The sequence below is a fragment of the Rosa chinensis genome, chromosome 3 (assembly GCF_002994745.2).
Source record: "Rosa chinensis cultivar Old Blush chromosome 3, RchiOBHm-V2, whole genome shotgun sequence".
NCBI classification, from domain to species: Eukaryota; Viridiplantae; Streptophyta; class Magnoliopsida; order Rosales; family Rosaceae; genus Rosa; species Rosa chinensis.
Window position 1 is genome coordinate 36,819,757 of NC_037090.1, and position 20,289 is coordinate 36,840,045.

General features: G+C 47.8%; 39 non-coding genes across 39 annotated transcripts; all 39 read right to left on the minus strand.

The window, feature by feature from the left end:
- Positions 1 to 6: 6 nt before the first annotated feature.
- Positions 7 to 125, minus strand: LOC112195639. The gene has a single exon (XR_002934699.1). It is a non-coding gene; the product is annotated as a 5S ribosomal RNA (ribosomal RNA).
- A 410-nt stretch (positions 126 to 535) lies between these two features.
- On the minus strand, positions 536 to 654 carry LOC112195640. Its single transcript, XR_002934700.1, has one exon. It is a non-coding gene; the product is annotated as a 5S ribosomal RNA (ribosomal RNA).
- Positions 655 to 1,065: 411 nt separating this feature from the next.
- On the minus strand, positions 1,066 to 1,184 carry LOC112195641. Its single transcript, XR_002934701.1, has one exon. It is a non-coding gene; the product is annotated as a 5S ribosomal RNA (ribosomal RNA).
- Positions 1,185 to 1,595: 411 nt separating this feature from the next.
- LOC112195643 lies at positions 1,596 to 1,714 on the minus strand. The gene has a single exon (XR_002934704.1). It is a non-coding gene; the product is annotated as a 5S ribosomal RNA (ribosomal RNA).
- Positions 1,715 to 2,125: 411 nt separating this feature from the next.
- LOC112195644 lies at positions 2,126 to 2,244 on the minus strand. The gene has a single exon (XR_002934705.1). It is a non-coding gene; the product is annotated as a 5S ribosomal RNA (ribosomal RNA).
- Positions 2,245 to 2,655: 411 nt separating this feature from the next.
- On the minus strand, positions 2,656 to 2,774 carry LOC112195645. The gene has a single exon (XR_002934706.1). It is a non-coding gene; the product is annotated as a 5S ribosomal RNA (ribosomal RNA).
- Positions 2,775 to 3,185: 411 nt separating this feature from the next.
- LOC112195646 lies at positions 3,186 to 3,304 on the minus strand. The gene has a single exon (XR_002934707.1). It is a non-coding gene; the product is annotated as a 5S ribosomal RNA (ribosomal RNA).
- A 410-nt stretch (positions 3,305 to 3,714) lies between these two features.
- LOC112195647 lies at positions 3,715 to 3,833 on the minus strand. The gene has a single exon (XR_002934708.1). It is a non-coding gene; the product is annotated as a 5S ribosomal RNA (ribosomal RNA).
- A 411-nt stretch (positions 3,834 to 4,244) lies between these two features.
- On the minus strand, positions 4,245 to 4,363 carry LOC112195648. Its single transcript, XR_002934710.1, has one exon. It is a non-coding gene; the product is annotated as a 5S ribosomal RNA (ribosomal RNA).
- Positions 4,364 to 4,774: 411 nt separating this feature from the next.
- On the minus strand, positions 4,775 to 4,893 carry LOC112195649. The gene has a single exon (XR_002934711.1). It is a non-coding gene; the product is annotated as a 5S ribosomal RNA (ribosomal RNA).
- Positions 4,894 to 5,303: 410 nt separating this feature from the next.
- Positions 5,304 to 5,422, minus strand: LOC112195650. Its single transcript, XR_002934712.1, has one exon. It is a non-coding gene; the product is annotated as a 5S ribosomal RNA (ribosomal RNA).
- A 411-nt stretch (positions 5,423 to 5,833) lies between these two features.
- LOC112195651 lies at positions 5,834 to 5,952 on the minus strand. Its single transcript, XR_002934713.1, has one exon. It is a non-coding gene; the product is annotated as a 5S ribosomal RNA (ribosomal RNA).
- Positions 5,953 to 6,362: 410 nt separating this feature from the next.
- On the minus strand, positions 6,363 to 6,481 carry LOC112195652. Its single transcript, XR_002934714.1, has one exon. It is a non-coding gene; the product is annotated as a 5S ribosomal RNA (ribosomal RNA).
- Positions 6,482 to 6,892: 411 nt separating this feature from the next.
- LOC112195654 lies at positions 6,893 to 7,011 on the minus strand. Its single transcript, XR_002934717.1, has one exon. It is a non-coding gene; the product is annotated as a 5S ribosomal RNA (ribosomal RNA).
- A 409-nt stretch (positions 7,012 to 7,420) lies between these two features.
- LOC112195655 lies at positions 7,421 to 7,539 on the minus strand. Its single transcript, XR_002934718.1, has one exon. It is a non-coding gene; the product is annotated as a 5S ribosomal RNA (ribosomal RNA).
- Positions 7,540 to 7,949: 410 nt separating this feature from the next.
- LOC112195656 lies at positions 7,950 to 8,068 on the minus strand. The gene has a single exon (XR_002934719.1). It is a non-coding gene; the product is annotated as a 5S ribosomal RNA (ribosomal RNA).
- Positions 8,069 to 8,478: 410 nt separating this feature from the next.
- LOC112195530 lies at positions 8,479 to 8,597 on the minus strand. Its single transcript, XR_002934592.1, has one exon. It is a non-coding gene; the product is annotated as a 5S ribosomal RNA (ribosomal RNA).
- Positions 8,598 to 9,008: 411 nt separating this feature from the next.
- Positions 9,009 to 9,127, minus strand: LOC112195657. Its single transcript, XR_002934720.1, has one exon. It is a non-coding gene; the product is annotated as a 5S ribosomal RNA (ribosomal RNA).
- Positions 9,128 to 9,537: 410 nt separating this feature from the next.
- On the minus strand, positions 9,538 to 9,656 carry LOC112195658. Its single transcript, XR_002934722.1, has one exon. It is a non-coding gene; the product is annotated as a 5S ribosomal RNA (ribosomal RNA).
- Positions 9,657 to 10,065: 409 nt separating this feature from the next.
- LOC112195463 lies at positions 10,066 to 10,184 on the minus strand. Its single transcript, XR_002934529.1, has one exon. It is a non-coding gene; the product is annotated as a 5S ribosomal RNA (ribosomal RNA).
- A 412-nt stretch (positions 10,185 to 10,596) lies between these two features.
- On the minus strand, positions 10,597 to 10,715 carry LOC112195464. Its single transcript, XR_002934530.1, has one exon. It is a non-coding gene; the product is annotated as a 5S ribosomal RNA (ribosomal RNA).
- A 410-nt stretch (positions 10,716 to 11,125) lies between these two features.
- Positions 11,126 to 11,244, minus strand: LOC112195465. Its single transcript, XR_002934531.1, has one exon. It is a non-coding gene; the product is annotated as a 5S ribosomal RNA (ribosomal RNA).
- A 410-nt stretch (positions 11,245 to 11,654) lies between these two features.
- LOC112195466 lies at positions 11,655 to 11,773 on the minus strand. Its single transcript, XR_002934532.1, has one exon. It is a non-coding gene; the product is annotated as a 5S ribosomal RNA (ribosomal RNA).
- A 410-nt stretch (positions 11,774 to 12,183) lies between these two features.
- On the minus strand, positions 12,184 to 12,302 carry LOC112195467. Its single transcript, XR_002934533.1, has one exon. It is a non-coding gene; the product is annotated as a 5S ribosomal RNA (ribosomal RNA).
- A 408-nt stretch (positions 12,303 to 12,710) lies between these two features.
- LOC112195513 lies at positions 12,711 to 12,829 on the minus strand. Its single transcript, XR_002934576.1, has one exon. It is a non-coding gene; the product is annotated as a 5S ribosomal RNA (ribosomal RNA).
- A 411-nt stretch (positions 12,830 to 13,240) lies between these two features.
- LOC112195469 lies at positions 13,241 to 13,359 on the minus strand. Its single transcript, XR_002934535.1, has one exon. It is a non-coding gene; the product is annotated as a 5S ribosomal RNA (ribosomal RNA).
- A 410-nt stretch (positions 13,360 to 13,769) lies between these two features.
- LOC112195470 lies at positions 13,770 to 13,888 on the minus strand. The gene has a single exon (XR_002934536.1). It is a non-coding gene; the product is annotated as a 5S ribosomal RNA (ribosomal RNA).
- A 409-nt stretch (positions 13,889 to 14,297) lies between these two features.
- On the minus strand, positions 14,298 to 14,416 carry LOC112195471. Its single transcript, XR_002934537.1, has one exon. It is a non-coding gene; the product is annotated as a 5S ribosomal RNA (ribosomal RNA).
- Positions 14,417 to 14,825: 409 nt separating this feature from the next.
- Positions 14,826 to 14,944, minus strand: LOC112195472. The gene has a single exon (XR_002934538.1). It is a non-coding gene; the product is annotated as a 5S ribosomal RNA (ribosomal RNA).
- Positions 14,945 to 15,354: 410 nt separating this feature from the next.
- Positions 15,355 to 15,473, minus strand: LOC112195473. The gene has a single exon (XR_002934539.1). It is a non-coding gene; the product is annotated as a 5S ribosomal RNA (ribosomal RNA).
- Positions 15,474 to 15,884: 411 nt separating this feature from the next.
- On the minus strand, positions 15,885 to 16,003 carry LOC112195474. Its single transcript, XR_002934540.1, has one exon. It is a non-coding gene; the product is annotated as a 5S ribosomal RNA (ribosomal RNA).
- Positions 16,004 to 16,414: 411 nt separating this feature from the next.
- On the minus strand, positions 16,415 to 16,533 carry LOC112195476. The gene has a single exon (XR_002934541.1). It is a non-coding gene; the product is annotated as a 5S ribosomal RNA (ribosomal RNA).
- Positions 16,534 to 16,943: 410 nt separating this feature from the next.
- LOC112195477 lies at positions 16,944 to 17,062 on the minus strand. The gene has a single exon (XR_002934542.1). It is a non-coding gene; the product is annotated as a 5S ribosomal RNA (ribosomal RNA).
- A 410-nt stretch (positions 17,063 to 17,472) lies between these two features.
- LOC112195478 lies at positions 17,473 to 17,591 on the minus strand. Its single transcript, XR_002934543.1, has one exon. It is a non-coding gene; the product is annotated as a 5S ribosomal RNA (ribosomal RNA).
- Positions 17,592 to 18,001: 410 nt separating this feature from the next.
- Positions 18,002 to 18,120, minus strand: LOC112195479. Its single transcript, XR_002934544.1, has one exon. It is a non-coding gene; the product is annotated as a 5S ribosomal RNA (ribosomal RNA).
- Positions 18,121 to 18,531: 411 nt separating this feature from the next.
- Positions 18,532 to 18,650, minus strand: LOC112195481. The gene has a single exon (XR_002934546.1). It is a non-coding gene; the product is annotated as a 5S ribosomal RNA (ribosomal RNA).
- Positions 18,651 to 19,060: 410 nt separating this feature from the next.
- On the minus strand, positions 19,061 to 19,179 carry LOC112195482. Its single transcript, XR_002934547.1, has one exon. It is a non-coding gene; the product is annotated as a 5S ribosomal RNA (ribosomal RNA).
- Positions 19,180 to 19,589: 410 nt separating this feature from the next.
- On the minus strand, positions 19,590 to 19,708 carry LOC112195483. The gene has a single exon (XR_002934548.1). It is a non-coding gene; the product is annotated as a 5S ribosomal RNA (ribosomal RNA).
- Positions 19,709 to 20,118: 410 nt separating this feature from the next.
- On the minus strand, positions 20,119 to 20,237 carry LOC112195484. The gene has a single exon (XR_002934549.1). It is a non-coding gene; the product is annotated as a 5S ribosomal RNA (ribosomal RNA).
- Positions 20,238 to 20,289: the final 52 nt, after the last annotated feature.

Below are 20,289 nucleotides of genomic sequence, written 5' to 3' on the forward strand. Positions count from 1 at the left end.
AAAAGAGGGGTGCAACACGAGGACTTCCCAGGAGGTCACCCATCCTAGTACTGCTCTCGCCCAAGCAAGCTTAACTTCGGAGTTCTGATGGGATCCGGTGCATTATTGCTGGTATGATCGCACCCGTTAGTGTATGCAGAATCAATTTATATAAAGGCTTCGTCTCACTTCTCTAGAGCGCTTGAACAAAAACGACAAAGGGGATTTGTCGGGTCCCGTACGTTGCGCCATCTCCATCACCTCCATGCCCGGCTAGGGTAGCCCCGCCCCCGTCCCCGTTCTGTTAGCTATTCATAAAAATAAAAAATAGTGAGTTGTCAGAATATAATTCTTCGGTCGAACAGAGCCCAAGAGCCCCAAGGCCCAAGGCCAATCTTTTTGACGTCTTAATATATATATGCCTGCTGTGTACGATCGCCGCGCAAGTCGCATGAGCCTTAGAAGAGCTTGACCGAATTGGTGCACGAGCAAAGTAGCCGAAATCAAAAGGAGCGGAAAAAAAATATTGTGAAATGAGAAATCAAAGGCAAAAAGAGGGGTGCAACACGAGGACTTCCCAGGAGGTCACCCATCCTAGTACTGCTCTCGCCCAAGCAAGCTTAACTTCGGAGTTCTGATGGGATCCGGTGCATTATTGCTGGTATGATCGCACCCGTTAGTGTATGCAGAATCAATTTATATAAAGGCTTCGTCTCACTTCTCTAGAGCGCTTGAACAAAAACGACAAAGGGGATTTGTCGGGTCCCGTACGTTGCGCCATCTCCATCACCTCCATGCCCGGCTAGGGTAGCCCCGCCCCCGTCCCCGTTCTGTTAGCTATTCATAAAAATAAAAAATAGTGAGTTGTCAGAATATAATTCTTCGGTCGAACAGAGCCCAAGAGCCCCAAGGCCCAAGGCCAATCTTTTTGACGTCTTAATATATATATGCCTGCTGTGTACGATCGCCGCGCAAGTCGCATGAGCCTTAGAAGAGCTTGACCGAATTGGTGCACGAGCAAAGTAGCCGAAATCAAAAGGAGCGGAAAAAAAAATATTGTGAAATGAGAAATCAAAGGCAAAAAGAGGGGTGCAACACGAGGACTTCCCAGGAGGTCACCCATCCTAGTACTGCTCTCGCCCAAGCAAGCTTAACTTCGGAGTTCTGATGGGATCCGGTGCATTATTGCTGGTATGATCGCACCCGTTAGTGTATGCAGAATCAATTTATATAAAGGCTTCGTCTCACTTCTCTAGAGCGCTTGAACAAAAACGACAAAGGGGATTTGTCGGGTCCCGTACGTTGCGCCATCTCCATCACCTCCATGCCCGGCTAGGGTAGCCCCGCCCCCGTCCCCGTTCTGTTAGCTATTCATAAAAATAAAAAATAGTGAGTTGTCAGAATATAATTCTTCGGTCGAACAGAGCCCAAGAGCCCCAAGGCCCAAGGCCAATCTTTTTGACGTCTTAATATATATATGCCTGCTGTGTACGATCGCCGCGCAAGTCGCATGAGCCTTAGAAGAGCTTGACCGAATTGGTGCACGAGCAAAGTAGCCGAAATCAAAAGGAGCGGAAAAAAAAATATTGTGAAATGAGAAATCAAAGGCAAAAAGAGGGGTGCAACACGAGGACTTCCCAGGAGGTCACCCATCCTAGTACTGCTCTCGCCCAAGCAAGCTTAACTTCGGAGTTCTGATGGGATCCGGTGCATTATTGCTGGTATGATCGCACCCGTTAGTGTATGCAGAATCAATTTATATAAAGGCTTCGTCTCACTTCTCTAGAGCGCTTGAACAAAAACGACAAAGGGGATTTGTCGGGTCCCGTACGTTGCGCCATCTCCATCACCTCCATGCCCGGCTAGGGTAGCCCCGCCCCCGTCCCCGTTCTGTTAGCTATTCATAAAAATAAAAAATAGTGAGTTGTCAGAATATAATTCTTCGGTCGAACAGAGCCCAAGAGCCCCAAGGCCCAAGGCCAATCTTTTTGACGTCTTAATATATATATGCCTGCTGTGTACGATCGCCGCGCAAGTCGCATGAGCCTTAGAAGAGCTTGACCGAATTGGTGCACGAGCAAAGTAGCCGAAATCAAAAGGAGCGGAAAAAAAAATATTGTGAAATGAGAAATCAAAGGCAAAAAGAGGGGTGCAACACGAGGACTTCCCAGGAGGTCACCCATCCTAGTACTGCTCTCGCCCAAGCAAGCTTAACTTCGGAGTTCTGATGGGATCCGGTGCATTATTGCTGGTATGATCGCACCCGTTAGTGTATGCAGAATCAATTTATATAAAGGCTTCGTCTCACTTCTCTAGAGCGCTTGAACAAAAACGACAAAGGGGATTTGTCGGGTCCCGTACGTTGCGCCATCTCCATCACCTCCATGCCCGGCTAGGGTAGCCCCGCCCCCGTCCCCGTTCTGTTAGCTATTCATAAAAATAAAAAATAGTGAGTTGTCAGAATATAATTCTTCGGTCGAACAGAGCCCAAGAGCCCCAAGGCCCAAGGCCAATCTTTTTGACGTCTTAATATATATATGCCTGCTGTGTACGATCGCCGCGCAAGTCGCATGAGCCTTAGAAGAGCTTGACCGAATTGGTGCACGAGCAAAGTAGCCGAAATCAAAAGGAGCGGAAAAAAAAATATTGTGAAATGAGAAATCAAAGGCAAAAAGAGGGGTGCAACACGAGGACTTCCCAGGAGGTCACCCATCCTAGTACTGCTCTCGCCCAAGCAAGCTTAACTTCGGAGTTCTGATGGGATCCGGTGCATTATTGCTGGTATGATCGCACCCGTTAGTGTATGCAGAATCAATTTATATAAAGGCTTCGTCTCACTTCTCTAGAGCGCTTGAACAAAAACGACAAAGGGGATTTGTCGGGTCCCGTACGTTGCGCCATCTCCATCACCTCCATGCCCGGCTAGGGTAGCCCCGCCCCCGTCCCCGTTCTGTTAGCTATTCATAAAAATAAAAAATAGTGAGTTGTCAGAATATAATTCTTCGGTCGAACAGAGCCCAAGAGCCCCAAGGCCCAAGGCCAATCTTTTTGACGTCTTAATATATATATGCCTGCTGTGTACGATCGCCGCGCAAGTCGCATGAGCCTTAGAAGAGCTTGACCGAATTGGTGCACGAGCAAAGTAGCCGAAATCAAAAGGAGCGGAAAAAAAAATATTGTGAAATGAGAAATCAAAGGCAAAAAGAGGGGTGCAACACGAGGACTTCCCAGGAGGTCACCCATCCTAGTACTGCTCTCGCCCAAGCAAGCTTAACTTCGGAGTTCTGATGGGATCCGGTGCATTATTGCTGGTATGATCGCACCCGTTAGTGTATGCAGAATCAATTTATATAAAGGCTTCGTCTCACTTCTCTAGAGCGCTTGAACAAAAACGACAAAGGGGATTTGTCGGGTCCCGTACGTTGCGCCATCTCCATCACCTCCATGCCCGGCTAGGGTAGCCCCGCCCCCGTCCCCGTTCTGTTAGCTATTCATAAAAATAAAAAATAGTGAGTTGTCAGAATATAATTCTTCGGTCGAACAGAGCCCAAGAGCCCCAAGGCCCAAGGCCAATCTTTTTGACGTCTTAATATATATATGCCTGCTGTGTACGATCGCCGCGCAAGTCGCATGAGCCTTAGAAGAGCTTGACCGAATTGGTGCACGAGCAAAGTAGCCGAAATCAAAAGGAGCGGAAAAAAAATATTGTGAAATGAGAAATCAAAGGCAAAAAGAGGGGTGCAACACGAGGACTTCCCAGGAGGTCACCCATCCTAGTACTGCTCTCGCCCAAGCAAGCTTAACTTCGGAGTTCTGATGGGATCCGGTGCATTATTGCTGGTATGATCGCACCCGTTAGTGTATGCAGAATCAATTTATATAAAGGCTTCGTCTCACTTCTCTAGAGCGCTTGAACAAAAACGACAAAGGGGATTTGTCGGGTCCCGTACGTTGCGCCATCTCCATCACCTCCATGCCCGGCTAGGGTAGCCCCGCCCCCGTCCCCGTTCTGTTAGCTATTCATAAAAATAAAAAATAGTGAGTTGTCAGAATATAATTCTTCGGTCGAACAGAGCCCAAGAGCCCCAAGGCCCAAGGCCAATCTTTTTGACGTCTTAATATATATATGCCTGCTGTGTACGATCGCCGCGCAAGTCGCATGAGCCTTAGAAGAGCTTGACCGAATTGGTGCACGAGCAAAGTAGCCGAAATCAAAAGGAGCGGAAAAAAAAATATTGTGAAATGAGAAATCAAAGGCAAAAAGAGGGGTGCAACACGAGGACTTCCCAGGAGGTCACCCATCCTAGTACTGCTCTCGCCCAAGCAAGCTTAACTTCGGAGTTCTGATGGGATCCGGTGCATTATTGCTGGTATGATCGCACCCGTTAGTGTATGCAGAATCAATTTATATAAAGGCTTCGTCTCACTTCTCTAGAGCGCTTGAACAAAAACGACAAAGGGGATTTGTCGGGTCCCGTACGTTGCGCCATCTCCATCACCTCCATGCCCGGCTAGGGTAGCCCCGCCCCCGTCCCCGTTCTGTTAGCTATTCATAAAAATAAAAAATAGTGAGTTGTCAGAATATAATTCTTCGGTCGAACAGAGCCCAAGAGCCCCAAGGCCCAAGGCCAATCTTTTTGACGTCTTAATATATATATGCCTGCTGTGTACGATCGCCGCGCAAGTCGCATGAGCCTTAGAAGAGCTTGACCGAATTGGTGCACGAGCAAAGTAGCCGAAATCAAAAGGAGCGGAAAAAAAAATATTGTGAAATGAGAAATCAAAGGCAAAAAGAGGGGTGCAACACGAGGACTTCCCAGGAGGTCACCCATCCTAGTACTGCTCTCGCCCAAGCAAGCTTAACTTCGGAGTTCTGATGGGATCCGGTGCATTATTGCTGGTATGATCGCACCCGTTAGTGTATGCAGAATCAATTTATATAAAGGCTTCGTCTCACTTCTCTAGAGCGCTTGAACAAAAACGACAAAGGGGATTTGTCGGGTCCCGTACGTTGCGCCATCTCCATCACCTCCATGCCCGGCTAGGGTAGCCCCGCCCCCGTCCCCGTTCTGTTAGCTATTCATAAAAATAAAAAATAGTGAGTTGTCAGAATATAATTCTTCGGTCGAACAGAGCCCAAGAGCCCAAGGCCCAAGGCCAATCTTTTTGACGTCTTAATATATATATGCCTGCTGTGTACGATCGCCGCGCAAGTCGCATGAGCCTTAGAAGAGCTTGACCGAATTGGTGCACGAGCAAAGTAGCCGAAATCAAAAGGAGCGGAAAAAAAAATATTGTGAAATGAGAAATCAAAGGCAAAAAGAGGGGTGCAACACGAGGACTTCCCAGGAGGTCACCCATCCTAGTACTGCTCTCGCCCAAGCAAGCTTAACTTCGGAGTTCTGATGGGATCCGGTGCATTATTGCTGGTATGATCGCACCCGTTAGTGTATGCAGAATCAATTTATATAAAGGCTTCGTCTCACTTCTCTAGAGCGCTTGAACAAAAACGACAAAGGGGATTTGTCGGGTCCCGTACGTTGCGCCATCTCCATCACCTCCATGCCCGGCTAGGGTAGCCCCGCCCCCGTCCCCGTTCTGTTAGCTATTCATAAAAATAAAAAATAGTGAGTTGTCAGAATATAATTCTTCGGTCGAACAGAGCCCAAGAGCCCCAAGGCCCAAGGCCAATCTTTTTGACGTCTTAATATATATATGCCTGCTGTGTACGATCGCCGCGCAAGTCGCATGAGCCTTAGAAGAGCTTGACCGAATTGGTGCACGAGCAAAGTAGCCGAAATCAAAAGGAGCGGAAAAAAAAATATTGTGAAATGAGAAATCAAAGGCAAAAAGAGGGGTGCAACACGAGGACTTCCCAGGAGGTCACCCATCCTAGTACTGCTCTCGCCCAAGCAAGCTTAACTTCGGAGTTCTGATGGGATCCGGTGCATTATTGCTGGTATGATCGCACCCGTTAGTGTATGCAGAATCAATTTATATAAAGGCTTCGTCTCACTTCTCTAGAGCGCTTGAACAAAAACGACAAAGGGATTTGTCGGGTCCCGTACGTTGCGCCATCTCCATCACCTCCATGCCCGGCTAGGGTAGCCCCGCCCCCGTCCCCGTTCTGTTAGCTATTCATAAAAATAAAAAATAGTGAGTTGTCAGAATATAATTCTTCGGTCGAACAGAGCCCAAGAGCCCCAAGGCCCAAGGCCAATCTTTTTGACGTCTTAATATATATATGCCTGCTGTGTACGATCGCCGCGCAAGTCGCATGAGCCTTAGAAGAGCTTGACCGAATTGGTGCACGAGCAAAGTAGCCGAAATCAAAAGGAGCGGAAAAAAAAATATTGTGAAATGAGAAATCAAAGGCAAAAAGAGGGGTGCAACACGAGGACTTCCCAGGAGGTCACCCATCCTAGTACTGCTCTCGCCCAAGCAAGCTTAACTTCGGAGTTCTGATGGGATCCGGTGCATTATTGCTGGTATGATCGCACCCGTTAGTGTATGCAGAATCAATTTATATAAAGGCTTCGTCTCACTTCTCTAGAGCGCTTGAACAAAAACGACAAAGGGGATTTGTCGGGTCCCGTACGTTGCGCCATCTCCATCACCTCCATGCCCGGCTAGGGTAGCCCCGCCCCCGTCCCCGTTCTGTTAGCTATTCATAAAAATAAAAAATAGTGAGTTGTCAGAATATAATTCTTCGGTCGAACAGAGCCCAAGAGCCCCAAGGCCCAAGGCCAATCTTTTTGACGTCTTAATATATATATGCCTGCTGTGTACGATCGCCGCGCAAGTCGCATGAGCCTTAGAAGAGCTTGACCGAATTGGTGCACGAGCAAAGTAGCCGAAATCAAAAGGAGCGGAAAAAAAAATATTGTGAAATGAGAAATCAAAGGCAAAAAGAGGGGTGCAACACGAGGACTTCCCAGGAGGTCACCCATCCTAGTACTGCTCTCGCCCAAGCAAGCTTAACTTCGGAGTTCTGATGGGATCCGGTGCATTATTGCTGGTATGATCGCACCCGTTAGTGTATGCAGAATCAATTTATATAAAGGCTTCGTCTCACTTCTCTAGAGCGCTTGAACAAAAACGACAAAGGGGATTTGTCGGGTCCCGTACGTTGCGCCATCTCCATCACCTCCATGCCCGGCTAGGGTAGCCCCGCCCCCGTCCCCGTTCTGTTAGCTATTCATAAAATAAAAATAGTGAGTTGTCAGAATATAATTCTTCGGTCGAACAGAGCCCAAGAGCCCCAAGGCCCAAGGCCAATCTTTTTGACGTCTTAATATATATATGCCTGCTGTGTACGATCGCCGCGCAAGTCGCATGAGCCTTAGAAGAGCTTGACCGAATTGGTGCACGAGCAAAGTAGCCGAAATCAAAAGGAGCGGAAAAAAAAATATTGTGAAATGAGAAATCAAAGGCAAAAAGAGGGGTGCAACACGAGGACTTCCCAGGAGGTCACCCATCCTAGTACTGCTCTCGCCCAAGCAAGCTTAACTTCGGAGTTCTGATGGGATCCGGTGCATTATTGCTGGTATGATCGCACCCGTTAGTGTATGCAGAATCAATTTATATAAAGGCTTCGTCTCACTTCTCTAGAGCGCTTGAACAAAAACGACAAAGGGGATTTGTCGGGTCCCGTACGTTGCGCCATCTCCATCACCTCCATGCCCGGCTAGGGTAGCCCCGCCCCGTCCCCGTTCTGTTAGCTATTCATAAAAATAAAAAATAGTGAGTTGTCAGAATATAATTCTTCGGTCGAACAGAGCCCAAGAGCCCCAAGGCCCAAGGCCAATCTTTTTGACGTCTTAATATATATATGCCTGCTGTGTACGATCGCCGCGCAAGTCGCATGAGCCTTAGAAGAGCTTGACCGAATTGGTGCACGAGCAAAGTAGCCGAAATCAAAAGGAGCGGAAAAAAAAATATTGTGAAATGAGAAATCAAAGGCAAAAAGAGGGGTGCAACACGAGGACTTCCCAGGAGGTCACCCATCCTAGTACTGCTCTCGCCCAAGCAAGCTTAACTTCGGAGTTCTGATGGGATCCGGTGCATTATTGCTGGTATGATCGCACCCGTTAGTGTATGCAGAATCAATTTATATAAAGGCTTCGTCTCACTTCTCTAGAGCGCTTGAACAAAACGACAAAGGGGATTTGTCGGGTCCCGTACGTTGCGCCATCTCCATCACCTCCATGCCCGGCTAGGGTAGCCCCGCCCCCGTCCCCGTTCTGTTAGCTATTCATAAAAATAAAAAATAGTGAGTTGTCAGAATATAATTCTTCGGTCGAACAGAGCCCAAGAGCCCCAAGGCCCAAGGCCAATCTTTTTGACGTCTTAATATATATATGCCTGCTGTGTACGATCGCCGCGCAAGTCGCATGAGCCTTAGAAGAGCTTGACCGAATTGGAGCACGAGCAAAGTAGCCGAAATCAAAAGGAGCGGAAAAAAAAATCTTGTGAAATGAGAAATAAAATGCAAAAAGAGGGGTGCAACACGAGGACTTCCCAGGAGGTCACCCATCCTAGTACGGCTCTCGCCCAAGCAAGCTTAACTTCGCAGTTCTTATGGGATCCGGTGCATTATTGCTGGTATGACCGCAGCCGTTAGTGTATGCAGAATGAATTTATATAAAGGCTTCGTCTCACTTCTCTAGAGCGCTTGAACAAAAACGACAAAGGGGATTTGTCGGGTCCCGTACGTTGCGCCATCTCCATCACCTCCATGCCCGGCTAGGGTAGCCCCGCCCCCGTCCCCGTTCTGTTAGCTATTCATAAAAATAAAAAATAGTGAGTTGTCAGAATATAATTCTTCGGTCGAACAGAGCCCAAGAGCCCCAAGGCCCAAGGCCAATCTTTTTGACGTCTTAATATATATATGCCTGCTGTGTACGATCGCCGCGCAAGTCGCATGAGCCTTAGAAGAGCTTGACCGAATTGGTGCACGAGCAAAGTAGCCGAAATCAAAAGGAGCGGAAAAAAAAATATTGTGAAATGAGAAATCAAAGGCAAAAAGAGGGGTGCAACACGAGGACTTCCCAGGAGGTCACCCATCCTAGTACTGCTCTCGCCCAAGCAAGCTTAACTTCGGAGTTCTGATGGGATCCGGTGCATTATTGCTGGTATGATCGCACCCGTTAGTGTATGCAGAATCAATTTATATAAAGGCTTCGTCTCACTTCTCTAGAGCGCTTGAACAAAAACGACAAAGGGGATTTGTCGGGTCCCGTACGTTGCGCCATCTCCATCACCTCCATGCCCGGCTAGGGTAGCCCCGCCCCCGTCCCCGTTCTGTTAGCTATTCATAAAAATAAAAAATAGTGAGTTGTCAGAATATAATTCTTCGGTCGAACAGAGCCCAAGAGCCCCAAGGCCCAAGGCCAATCTTTTTGACGTCTTAATATATATATGCCTGCTGTGTACGATCGCCGCGCAAGTCGCATGAGCCTTAGAAGAGCTTGACCGAATTGGTGCACGAGCAAAGTAGCCGAAATCAAAGGAGCGGAAAAAAAAATATTGTGAAATGAGAAATCAAAGGCAAAAAGAGGGGTGCAACACGAGGACTTCCCAGGAGGTCACCCATCCTAGTACTGCTCTCGCCCAAGCAAGCTTAACTTCGGAGTTCTGATGGGATCCGGTGCATTATTGCTGGTATGATCGCACCCGTTAGTGTATGCAGAATCAATTTATATAAAGGCTTCGTCTCACTTCTCTAGAGCGCTTGAACAAAACGACAAAGGGGATTTGTCGGGTCCCGTACGTTGCGCCATCTCCATCACCTCCATGCCCGGCTAGGGTAGCCCCGCCCCCGTCCCCGTTCTGTTAGCTATTCATAAAATAAAAAATAGTGAGTTGTCAGAATATAATTCTTCGGTCGAACAGAGCCCAAGAGCCCCAAGGCCCAAGGCCAATCTTTTTGACGTCTTAATATATATATGCCTGCTGTGTACGATCGCCGCGCAAGTCGCATGAGCCTTAGAAGAGCTTGACCGAATTGGTGCACGAGCAAAGTAGCCGAAATCAAAAGGAGCGGAAAAAAAAATATTGTGAAATGAGAAATCAAAGGCAAAAAGAGGGGTGCAACACGAGGACTTCCCAGGAGGTCACCCATCCTAGTACTGCTCTCGCCCAAGCAAGCTTAACTTCGGAGTTCTGATGGGATCCGGTGCATTATTGCTGGTATGATCGCACCCGTTAGTGTATGCAGAATCAATTTATATAAAGGCTTCGTCTCACTTCTCTAGAGCGCTTGAACAAAAACGACAAAGGGGATTTGTCGGGTCCCGTACGTTGCGCCATCTCCATCACCTCCATGCCCGGCTAGGGTAGCCCCGCCCCCGTCCCCGTTCTGTTAGCTATTCATAAAAATAAAAAATAGTGAGTTGTCAGAATATAATTCTTCGGTCGAACAGAGCCCAAGAGCCCCAAGGCCCAAGGCCAATCTTTTTGACGTCTTAATATATATATGCCTGCTGTGTACGATCGCCGCGCAAGTCGCATGAGCCTTAGAAGAGCTTGACCGAATTGGTGCACGAGCAAAGTAGCCGAAATCAAAAGGAGCGGAAAAAAAAATATTGTGAAATGAGAAATCAAAGGCAAAAAAGAGGGGTGCAACACGAGGACTTCCCAGGAGGTCACCCATCCTAGTACTGCTCTCGCCCAAGCAAGCTTAACTTCGGAGTTCTGATGGGATCCGGTGCATTATTGCTGGTATGATCGCACCCGTTAGTGTATGCAGAATCAATTTATATAAAGGCTTCGTCTCACTTCTCTAGAGCGCTTGAACAAAAACGACAAAGGGGATTTGTCGGGTCCCGTACGTTGCGCCATCTCCATCACCTCCATGCCCGGCTAGGGTAGCCCCGCCCCCGTCCCCGTTCTGTTAGCTATTCATAAAAATAAAAAATAGTGAGTTGTCAGAATATAATTCTTCGGTCGAACAGAGCCCAAGAGCCCCAAGGCCCAAGGCCAATCTTTTTGACGTCTTAATATATATATGCCTGCTGTGTACGATCGCCGCGCAAGTCGCATGAGCCTTAGAAGAGCTTGACCGAATTGGTGCACGAGCAAAGTAGCCGAAATCAAAAGGAGCGGAAAAAAAATATTGTGAAATGAGAAATCAAAGGCAAAAAGAGGGGTGCAACACGAGGACTTCCCAGGAGGTCACCCATCCTAGTACTGCTCTCGCCCAAGCAAGCTTAACTTCGGAGTTCTGATGGGATCCGGTGCATTATTGCTGGTATGATCGCACCCGTTAGTGTATGCAGAATCAATTTATATAAAGGCTTCGTCTCACTTCTCTAGAGCGCTTGAACAAAAACGACAAAGGGGATTTGTCGGGTCCCGTACGTTGCGCCATCTCCATCACCTCCATGCCCGGCTAGGGTAGCCCCGCCCCGTCCCCGTTCTGTTAGCTATTCATAAAAATAAAAAATAGTGAGTTGTCAGAATATAATTCTTCGGTCGAACAGAGCCCAAGAGCCCCAAGGCCCAAGGCCAATCTTTTTGACGTCTTAATATATATATGCCTGCTGTGTACGATCGCCGCGCAAGTCGCATGAGCCTTAGAAGAGCTTGACCGAATTGGTGCACGAGCAAAGTAGCCGAAATCAAAAGGAGCGGAAAAAAAAATATTGTGAAATGAGAAATCAAAGGCAAAAAGAGGGGTGCAACACGAGGACTTCCCAGGAGGTCACCCATCCTAGTACTGCTCTCGCCCAAGCAAGCTTAACTTCGGAGTTCTGATGGGATCCGGTGCATTATTGCTGGTATGATCGCACCCGTTAGTGTATGCAGAATCAATTTATATAAAGGCTTCGTCTCACTTCTCTAGAGCGCTTGAACAAAAACGACAAAGGGGATTTGTCGGGTCCCGTACGTTGCGCCATCTCCATCACCTCCATGCCCGGCTAGGGTAGCCCCGCCCCCGTCCCCGTTCTGTTAGCTATTCATAAAAATAAAAAATAGTGAGTTGTCAGAATATAATTCTTCGGTCGAACAGAGCCCAAGAGCCCAAGGCCCAAGGCCAATCTTTTTGACGTCTTAATATATATATGCCTGCTGTGTACGATCGCCGCGCAAGTCGCATGAGCCTTAGAAGAGCTTGACCGAATTGGTGCACGAGCAAAGTAGCCGAAATCAAAAGGAGCGGAAAAAAAAATATTGTGAAATGAGAAATCAAAGGCAAAAAGAGGGGTGCAACACGAGGACTTCCCAGGAGGTCACCCATCCTAGTACTGCTCTCGCCCAAGCAAGCTTAACTTCGGAGTTCTGATGGGATCCGGTGCATTATTGCTGGTATGATCGCACCCGTTAGTGTATGCAGAATCAATTTATATAAAGGCTTCGTCTCACTTCTCTAGAGCGCTTGAACAAAAACGACAAAGGGGATTTGTCGGGTCCCGTACGTTGCGCCATCTCCATCACCTCCATGCCCGGCTAGGGTAGCCCCGCCCCCGTCCCGTTCTGTTAGCTATCCATAAAAATAAAAAATCGTGAGTTGTCAGAATATAATTCTTCGGTCGAACAGAGCCCAAGAGCCCAAGGCCCAAGGCCAATCTTTTTGACGTCTTAATATATATATGCCTGCTGTGTACGATCGCCGCGCAAGTCGCATGAGCCTTAGAAGAGCTTGACCGAATTGGTGCACGAGCAAAGTAGCCGAATCAAAAGGAGCGGAAAAAAAAATATTGTGAAATGAGAAATCAAAGGCAAAAAGAGGGGTGCAACACGAGGACTTCCCAGGAGGTCACCCATCCTAGTACTGCTCTCGCCCAAGCAAGCTTAACTGCGGAGTTCTGATGGGATCCGGTGCATTATTGCTGGTATGTTCGCACCCGTTAGTGTATGCAGAATCAATTTATATAAAGGCTTCGTCTCACTTCTCTAGAGCGCTTGAACAAAAACGACAAAGGGGATTTGTCGGGTCCCGTACGTTGCGCCATCTCCATCACCTCCATGCCCGGCTAGGGTAGCCCCGCCCCCGTCCCCGTTCTGTTAGCTATTCATAAAAATAAAAAATAGTGAGTTGTCAGAATATAATTCTTCGGTCGAACAGAGCCCAAGAGCCCCAAGGCCCAAGGCCAATCTTTTTGACGTCTTAATATATATATGCCTGCTGTGTACGATCGCCGCGCAAGTCGCATGAGCCTTAGAAGAGCTTGACCGAATTGGTGCACGAGCAAAGTAGCCGAAATCAAAAGGAGCGGAAAAAAAAATATTGTGAAATGAGAAATCAAAGGCAAAAAGAGGGGTGCAACACGAGGACTTCCCAGGAGGTCACCCATCCTAGTACTGCTCTCGCCCAAGCAAGCTTAACTTCGGAGTTCTGATGGGATCCGGTGCATTATTGCTGGTATGATCGCACCCGTTAGTGTATGCAGAATCAATTTATATAAAGGCTTCGTCTCACTTCTCTAGAGCGCTTGAACAAAAACGACAAAGGGGATTTGTCGGGTCCCGTACGTTGCGCCATCTCCATCACCTCCATGCCCGGCTAGGGTAGCCCCGCCCCCGTCCCCGTTCTGTTAGCTATTCATAAAAATAAAAATAGTGAGTTGTCAGAATATAATTCTTCGGTCGAACAGAGCCCAAGAGCCCCAAGGCCCAAGGCCAATCTTTTTGACGTCTTAATATATATATGCCTGCTGTGTACGATCGCCGCGCAAGTCGCATGAGCCTTAGAAGAGCTTGACCGAATTGGTGCACGAGCAAAGTAGCCGAAATCAAAAGGAGCGGAAAAAAAAATATTGTGAAATGAGAAATCAAAGGCAAAAAGAGGGGTGCAACACGAGGACTTCCCAGGAGGTCACCCATCCTAGTACTGCTCTCGCCCAAGCAAGCTTAACTTCGGAGTTCTGATGGGATCCGGTGCATTATTGCTGGTATGATCGCACCCGTTAGTGTATGCAGAATCAATTTATATAAAGGCTTCGTCTCACTTCTCTAGAGCGCTTGAACAAAAACGACAAAGGGGATTTGTCGGGTCCCGTACGTTGCGCCATCTCCATCACCTCCATGCCCGGCTAGGGTAGCCCCGCCCCCGTCCCCGTTCTGTTAGCTATTCATAAAATAAAAATAGTGAGTTGTCAGAATATAATTCTTCGGTCGAACAGAGCCCAAGAGCCCCAAGGCCCAAGGCCAATCTTTTTGACGTCTTAATATATATATGCCTGCTGTGTACGATCGCCGCGCAAGTCGCATGAGCCTTAGAAGAGCTTGACCGAATTGGTGCACGAGCAAAGTAGCCGAAATCAAAAGGAGCGGAAAAAAAAATATTGTGAAATGAGAAATCAAAGGCAAAAAGAGGGGTGCAACACGAGGACTTCCCAGGAGGTCACCCATCCTAGTACTGCTCTCGCCCAAGCAAGCTTAACTTCGGAGTTCTGATGGGATCCGGTGCATTATTGCTGGTATGATCGCACCCGTTAGTGTATGCAGAATCAATTTATATAAAGGCTTCGTCTCACTTCTCTAGAGCGCTTGAACAAAAACGACAAAGGGGATTTGTCGGGTCCCGTACGTTGCGCCATCTCCATCACCTCCATGCCCGGCTAGGGTAGCCCCGCCCCCGTCCCCGTTCTGTTAGCTATTCATAAAAATAAAAATAGTGAGTTGTCAGAATATAATTCTTCGGTCGAACAGAGCCCAAGAGCCCAAGGCCCAAGGCCAATCTTTTTGACGTCTTAATATATATATGCCTGCTGTGTACGATCGCCGCGCAAGTCGCATGAGCCTTAGAAGAGCTTGACCGAATTGGTGCACGAGCAAAGTAGCCGAAATCAAAAGGAGCGGAAAAAAAAATATTGTGAAATGAGAAATCAAAGGCAAAAAGAGGGGTGCAACACGAGGACTTCCCAGGAGGTCACCCATCCTAGTACTGCTCTCGCCCAAGCAAGCTTAACTTCGGAGTTCTGATGGGATCCGGTGCATTATTGCTGGTATGATCGCACCCGTTAGTGTATGCAGAATCAATTTATATAAAGGCTTCGTCTCACTTCTCTAGAGCGCTTGAACAAAAACGACAAAGGGGATTTGTCGGGTCCCGTACGTTGCGCCATCTCCATCACCTCCATGCCCGGCTAGGGTAGCCCCGCCCCCGTCCCCGTTCTGTTAGCTATTCATAAAAATAAAAATAGTGAGTTGTCAGAATATAATTCTTCGGTCGAACAGAGCCCAAGAGCCCCAAGGCCCAAGGCCAATCTTTTTGACGTCTTAATATATATATGCCTGCTGTGTACGATCGCCGCGCAAGTCGCATGAGCCTTAGAAGAGCTTGACCGAATTGGTGCACGAGCAAAGTAGCCGAAATCAAAAGGAGCGGAAAAAAAAATATTGTGAAATGAGAAATCAAAGGCAAAAAGAGGGGTGCAACACGAGGACTTCCCAGGAGGTCACCCATCCTAGTACTGCTCTCGCCCAAGCAAGCTTAACTTCGGAGTTCTGATGGGATCCGGTGCATTATTGCTGGTATGATCGCACCCGTTAGTGTATGCAGAATCAATTTATATAAAGGCTTCGTCTCACTTCTCTAGAGCGCTTGAACAAAAACGACAAAGGGGATTTGTCGGGTCCCGTACGTTGCGCCATCTCCATCACCTCCATGCCCGGCTAGGGTAGCCCCGCCCCCGTCCCCGTTCTGTTAGCTATTCATAAAAATAAAAAATAGTGAGTTGTCAGAATATAATTCTTCGGTCGAACAGAGCCCAAGAGCCCCAAGGCCCAAGGCCAATCTTTTTGACGTCTTAATATATATATGCCTGCTGTGTACGATCGCCGCGCAAGTCGCATGAGCCTTAGAAGAGCTTGACCGAATTGGTGCACGAGCAAAGTAGCCGAAATCAAAAGGAGCGGAAAAAAAAATATTGTGAAATGAGAAATCAAAGGCAAAAAGAGGGGTGCAACACGAGGACTTCCCAGGAGGTCACCCATCCTAGTACTGCTCTCGCCCAAGCAAGCTTAACTTCGGAGTTCTGATGGGATCCGGTGCATTATTGCTGGTATGATCGCACCCGTTAGTGTATGCAGAATCAATTTATATAAAGGCTTCGTCTCACTTCTCTAGAGCGCTTGAACAAAAACGACAAAGGGGATTTGTCGGGTCCCGTACGTTGCGCCATCTCCATCACCTCCATGCCCGGCTAGGGTAGCCCCGCCCCCGTCCCCGTTCTGTTAGCTATTCATAAAAATAAAAAATAGTGAGTTGTCAGAATATAATTCTTCGGTCGAACAGAGCCCAAGAGCCCCAAGGCCCAAGGCCAATCTTTTTGACGTCTTAATATATATATGCCTGCTGTGTACGATCGCCGCGCAAGTCGCATGAGCCTTAGAAGAGCTTGACCGAATTGGTGCACGAGCAAAGTAGCCGAAATCAAAAGGAGCGGAAAAAAAAATATTGTGAAATGAGAAATCAAAGGCAAAAAGAGGGGTGCAACACGAGGACTTCCCAGGAGGTCACCCATCCTAGTACTGCTCTCGCCCAAGCAAGCTTAACTTCGGAGTTCTGATGGGATCCGGTGCATTATTGCTGGTATGATCGCACCCGTTAGTGTATGCATGATCAATTTAAATAAAGGCAGCGTCTCACTTCTCTAGAGCGCTTGAACAAAAACGACAAAGGGGATTTGTCGGGTCCCGTACGTTGCGCCATCTCCATCACCTCCATGCCCGGCTAGGGTAGCCACGCCCCCGTCCCCGTTCTGTTAGCTATTCATCAAAATAAAAAACAGAGCGCTGTCAGAATATAACTCTTCGGTAGAACAGAGCCCAAGAGCCCCAAGGCCCAAGGCCAATCTTTTTGACGTCTTAATATATATATGCCTGCTGTGTACGATCGCCGCGCAAGTCGCATGAGCCTTAGAAGAGCTTGACCGAATTGGTGCACGAGCAAAGTAGCCGAAATCAAAAGGAGCGGAAAAAAAATATTGTGAAATGAGAAATCAAAGGCAAAAAGAGGGGTGCAACACGAGGACTTCCCAGGAGGTCACCCATCCTAGTACTGCTCTCGCCCAAGCAAGCTTAACTTCGGAGTTCTGATGGGATCCGGTGCATTATTGCTGGTATGATCGCACCCGTTAGTGTATGCAGAATCAATTTATATAAAGGCTTCGTCTCACTTCTCTAGAGCGCTTGAACAAAAACGACAAAGGGGATTTGTCGGGTCCCGTACGTTGCGCCATCTCCATCACCTCCATGCCCGGCTAGGGTAGCCCCGCCCCCGTCCCCGTTCTGTTAGCTATTCATAAAATAAAAAATAGTGAGTTGTCAGAATATAATTCTTCGGTCGAACAGAGCCCAAGAGCCCCAAGGCCCAAGGCCAATCTTTTTGACGTCTTAATATATATATGCCTGCTGTGTACGATCGCCGCGCAAGTCGCATGAGCCTTAGAAGAGCTTGACCGAATTGGTGCACGAGCAAAGTAGCCGAAATCAAAAGGAGCGGAAAAAAAAATATTGTGAAATGAGAAATCAAAGGCAAAAAGAGGGGTGCAACACGAGGACTTCCCAGGAGGTCACCCATCCTAGTACTGCTCTCGCCCAAGCAAGCTTAACTTCGGAGTTCTGATGGGATCCGGTGCATTATTGCTGGTATGATCGCACCCGTTAGTGTATGCAGAATCAATTTATATAAAGGCTTCGTCTCACTTCTCTAGAGCGCTTGAACAAAAACGACAAAGGGGATTTGTCGGGTCCCGTACGTTGCGCCATCTCCATCACCTCCATGCCCGGCTAGGGTAGCCCCGCCCCCGTCCCCGTTCTGTTAGCTATTCATAAAAATAAAAAATAGTGAGTTGTCAGAATATAATTCTTCGGTCGAACAGAGCCCAAGAGCCCCAAGGCCCAAGGCCAATCTTTTTGACGTCTTAATATATATATGCCTGCTGTGTACGATCGCCGCGCAAGTCGCATGAGCCTTAGAAGAGCTTGACCGAATTGGTGCACGAGCAAAGTAGCCGAAATCAAAAGGAGCGGAAAAAAAATATTGTGAAATGAGAAATCAAAGGCAAAAAGAGGGGTGCAACACGAGGACTTCCCAGGAGGTCACCCATCCTAGTACTGCTCTCGCCCAAGCAAGCTTAACTTCGGAGTTCTGATGGGATCCGGTGCATTATTGCTGGTATGATCGCACCCGTTAGTGTATGCAGAATCAATTTATATAAAGGCTTCGTCTCACTTCTCTAGAGCGCTTGAACAAAAACGACAAAGGGGATTTGTCGGGTCCCGTACGTTGCGCCATCTCCATCACCTCCATGCCCGGCTAGGGTAGCCCCGCCCCCGTCCCCGTTCTGTTAGCTATTCATAAAAATAAAAAATAGTGAGTTGTCAGAATATAATTCTTCGGTCGAACAGAGCCCAAGAGCCCCAAGGCCCAAGGCCAATCTTTTTGACGTCTTAATATATATATGCCTGCTGTGTACGATCGCCGCGCAAGTCGCATGAGCCTTAGAAGAGCTTGACCGAATTGGTGCACGAGCAAAGTAGCCGAAATCAAAAGGAGCGGAAAAAAAAATATTGTGAAATGAGAAATCAAAGGCAAAAAGAGGGGTGCAACACGAGGACTTCCCAGGAGGTCACCCATCCTAGTACTGCTCTCGCCCAAGCAAGCTTAACTTCGGAGTTCTGATGGGATCCGGTGCATTATTGCTGGTATGATCGCACCCGTTAGTGTATGCAGAATCAATTTATATAAAGGCTTCGTCTCACTTCTCTAGAGCGCTTGAACAAAAACGACAAAGGGGATTTGTCGGGTCCCGTACGTTGCGCCATCTCCATCACCTCCATGCCCGGCTAGGGTAGCCCCGCCCCCGTCCCCGTTCTGTTAGCTATTCATAAAAATAAAAATAGTGAGTTGTCAGAATATAATTCTTCGGTCGAACAGAGCCCAAGAGCCCCAAGGCCCAAGGCCAATCTTTTTGACGTCTTAATATATATATGCCTGCTGTGTACGATCGCCGCGCAAGTCGCATGAGCCTTAGAAGAGCTTGACCGAATTGGTGCACGAGCAAAGTAGCCGAAATCAAAAGGAGCGGAAAAAAAAATATTGTGAAATGAGAAATCAAAGGCAAAAAGAGGGGTGCAACACGAGGACTTCCCAGGAGGTCACCCATCCTAGTACTGCTCTCGCCCAAGCAAGCTTAACTTCGGAGTTCTGATGGGATCCGGTGCATTATTGCTGGTATGATCGCACCCGTTAGTGTATGCAGAATCAATTTATATAAAGGCTTCGTCTCACTTCTCTAGAGCGCTTGAACAAAAACGACAAAGGGGATTTGTCGGGTCCCGTACGTTGCGCCATCTCCATCACCTCCATGCCCGGCTAGGGTAGCCCCGCCCCCGTCCCCGTTCTGTTAGCTATTCATAAAATAAAAAATAGTGAGTTGTCAGAATATAATTCTTCGGTCGAACAGAGCCCAAGAGCCCCAAGGCCCAAGGCCAATCTTTTTGACGTCTTAATATATATATGCCTGCTGTGTACGATCGCCGCGCAAGTCGCATGAGCCTTAGAAGAGCTTGACCGAATTGGTGCACGAGCAAAGTAGCCGAAATCAAAAGGAGCGGAAAAAAAAATATTGTGAAATGAGAAATCAAAGGCAAAAAGAGGGGTGCAACACGAGGACTTCCCAGGAGGTCACCCATCCTAGTACTGCTCTCGCCCAAGCAAGCTTAACTTCGGAGTTCTGATGGGATCCGGTGCATTATTGCTGGTATGATCGCACCCGTTAGTGTATGCAGAATCAATTTATATAAAGGCTTCGTCTCACTTCTCTAGAGCGCTTGAACAAAACGACAAAGGGGATTTGTCGGGTCCCGTACGTTGCGCCATCTCCATCACCTCCATGCCCGGCTAGGGTAGCCCCGCCCCCGTCCCCGTTCTGTTAGCTATTCATAAAAATAAAAAATAGTGAGTTGTCAGAATATAATTCTTCGGTCGAACAGAGCCCAAGAGCCCCAAGGCCCAAGGCCAATCTTTTTGACGTCTTAATATATATATGCCTGCTGTGTACGATCGCCGCGCAAGTCGCATGAGCCTTAGAAGAGCTTGACCGAATTGGTGCACGAGCAAAGTAGCCGAAATCAAAAGGAGCGGAAAAAAAAATATTGTGAAATGAGAAATCAAAGGCAAAAAGAGGGGTGCAACACGAGGACTTCCCAGGAGGTCACCCATCCTAGTACTGCTCTCGCCCAAGCAAGCTTAACTTCGGAGTTCTGATGGGATCCGGTGCATTATTGCTGGTATGATCGCACCCGTTAGTGTATGCAGAATCAATTTATATAAAGGCTTCGTCTCACTTCTCTAGA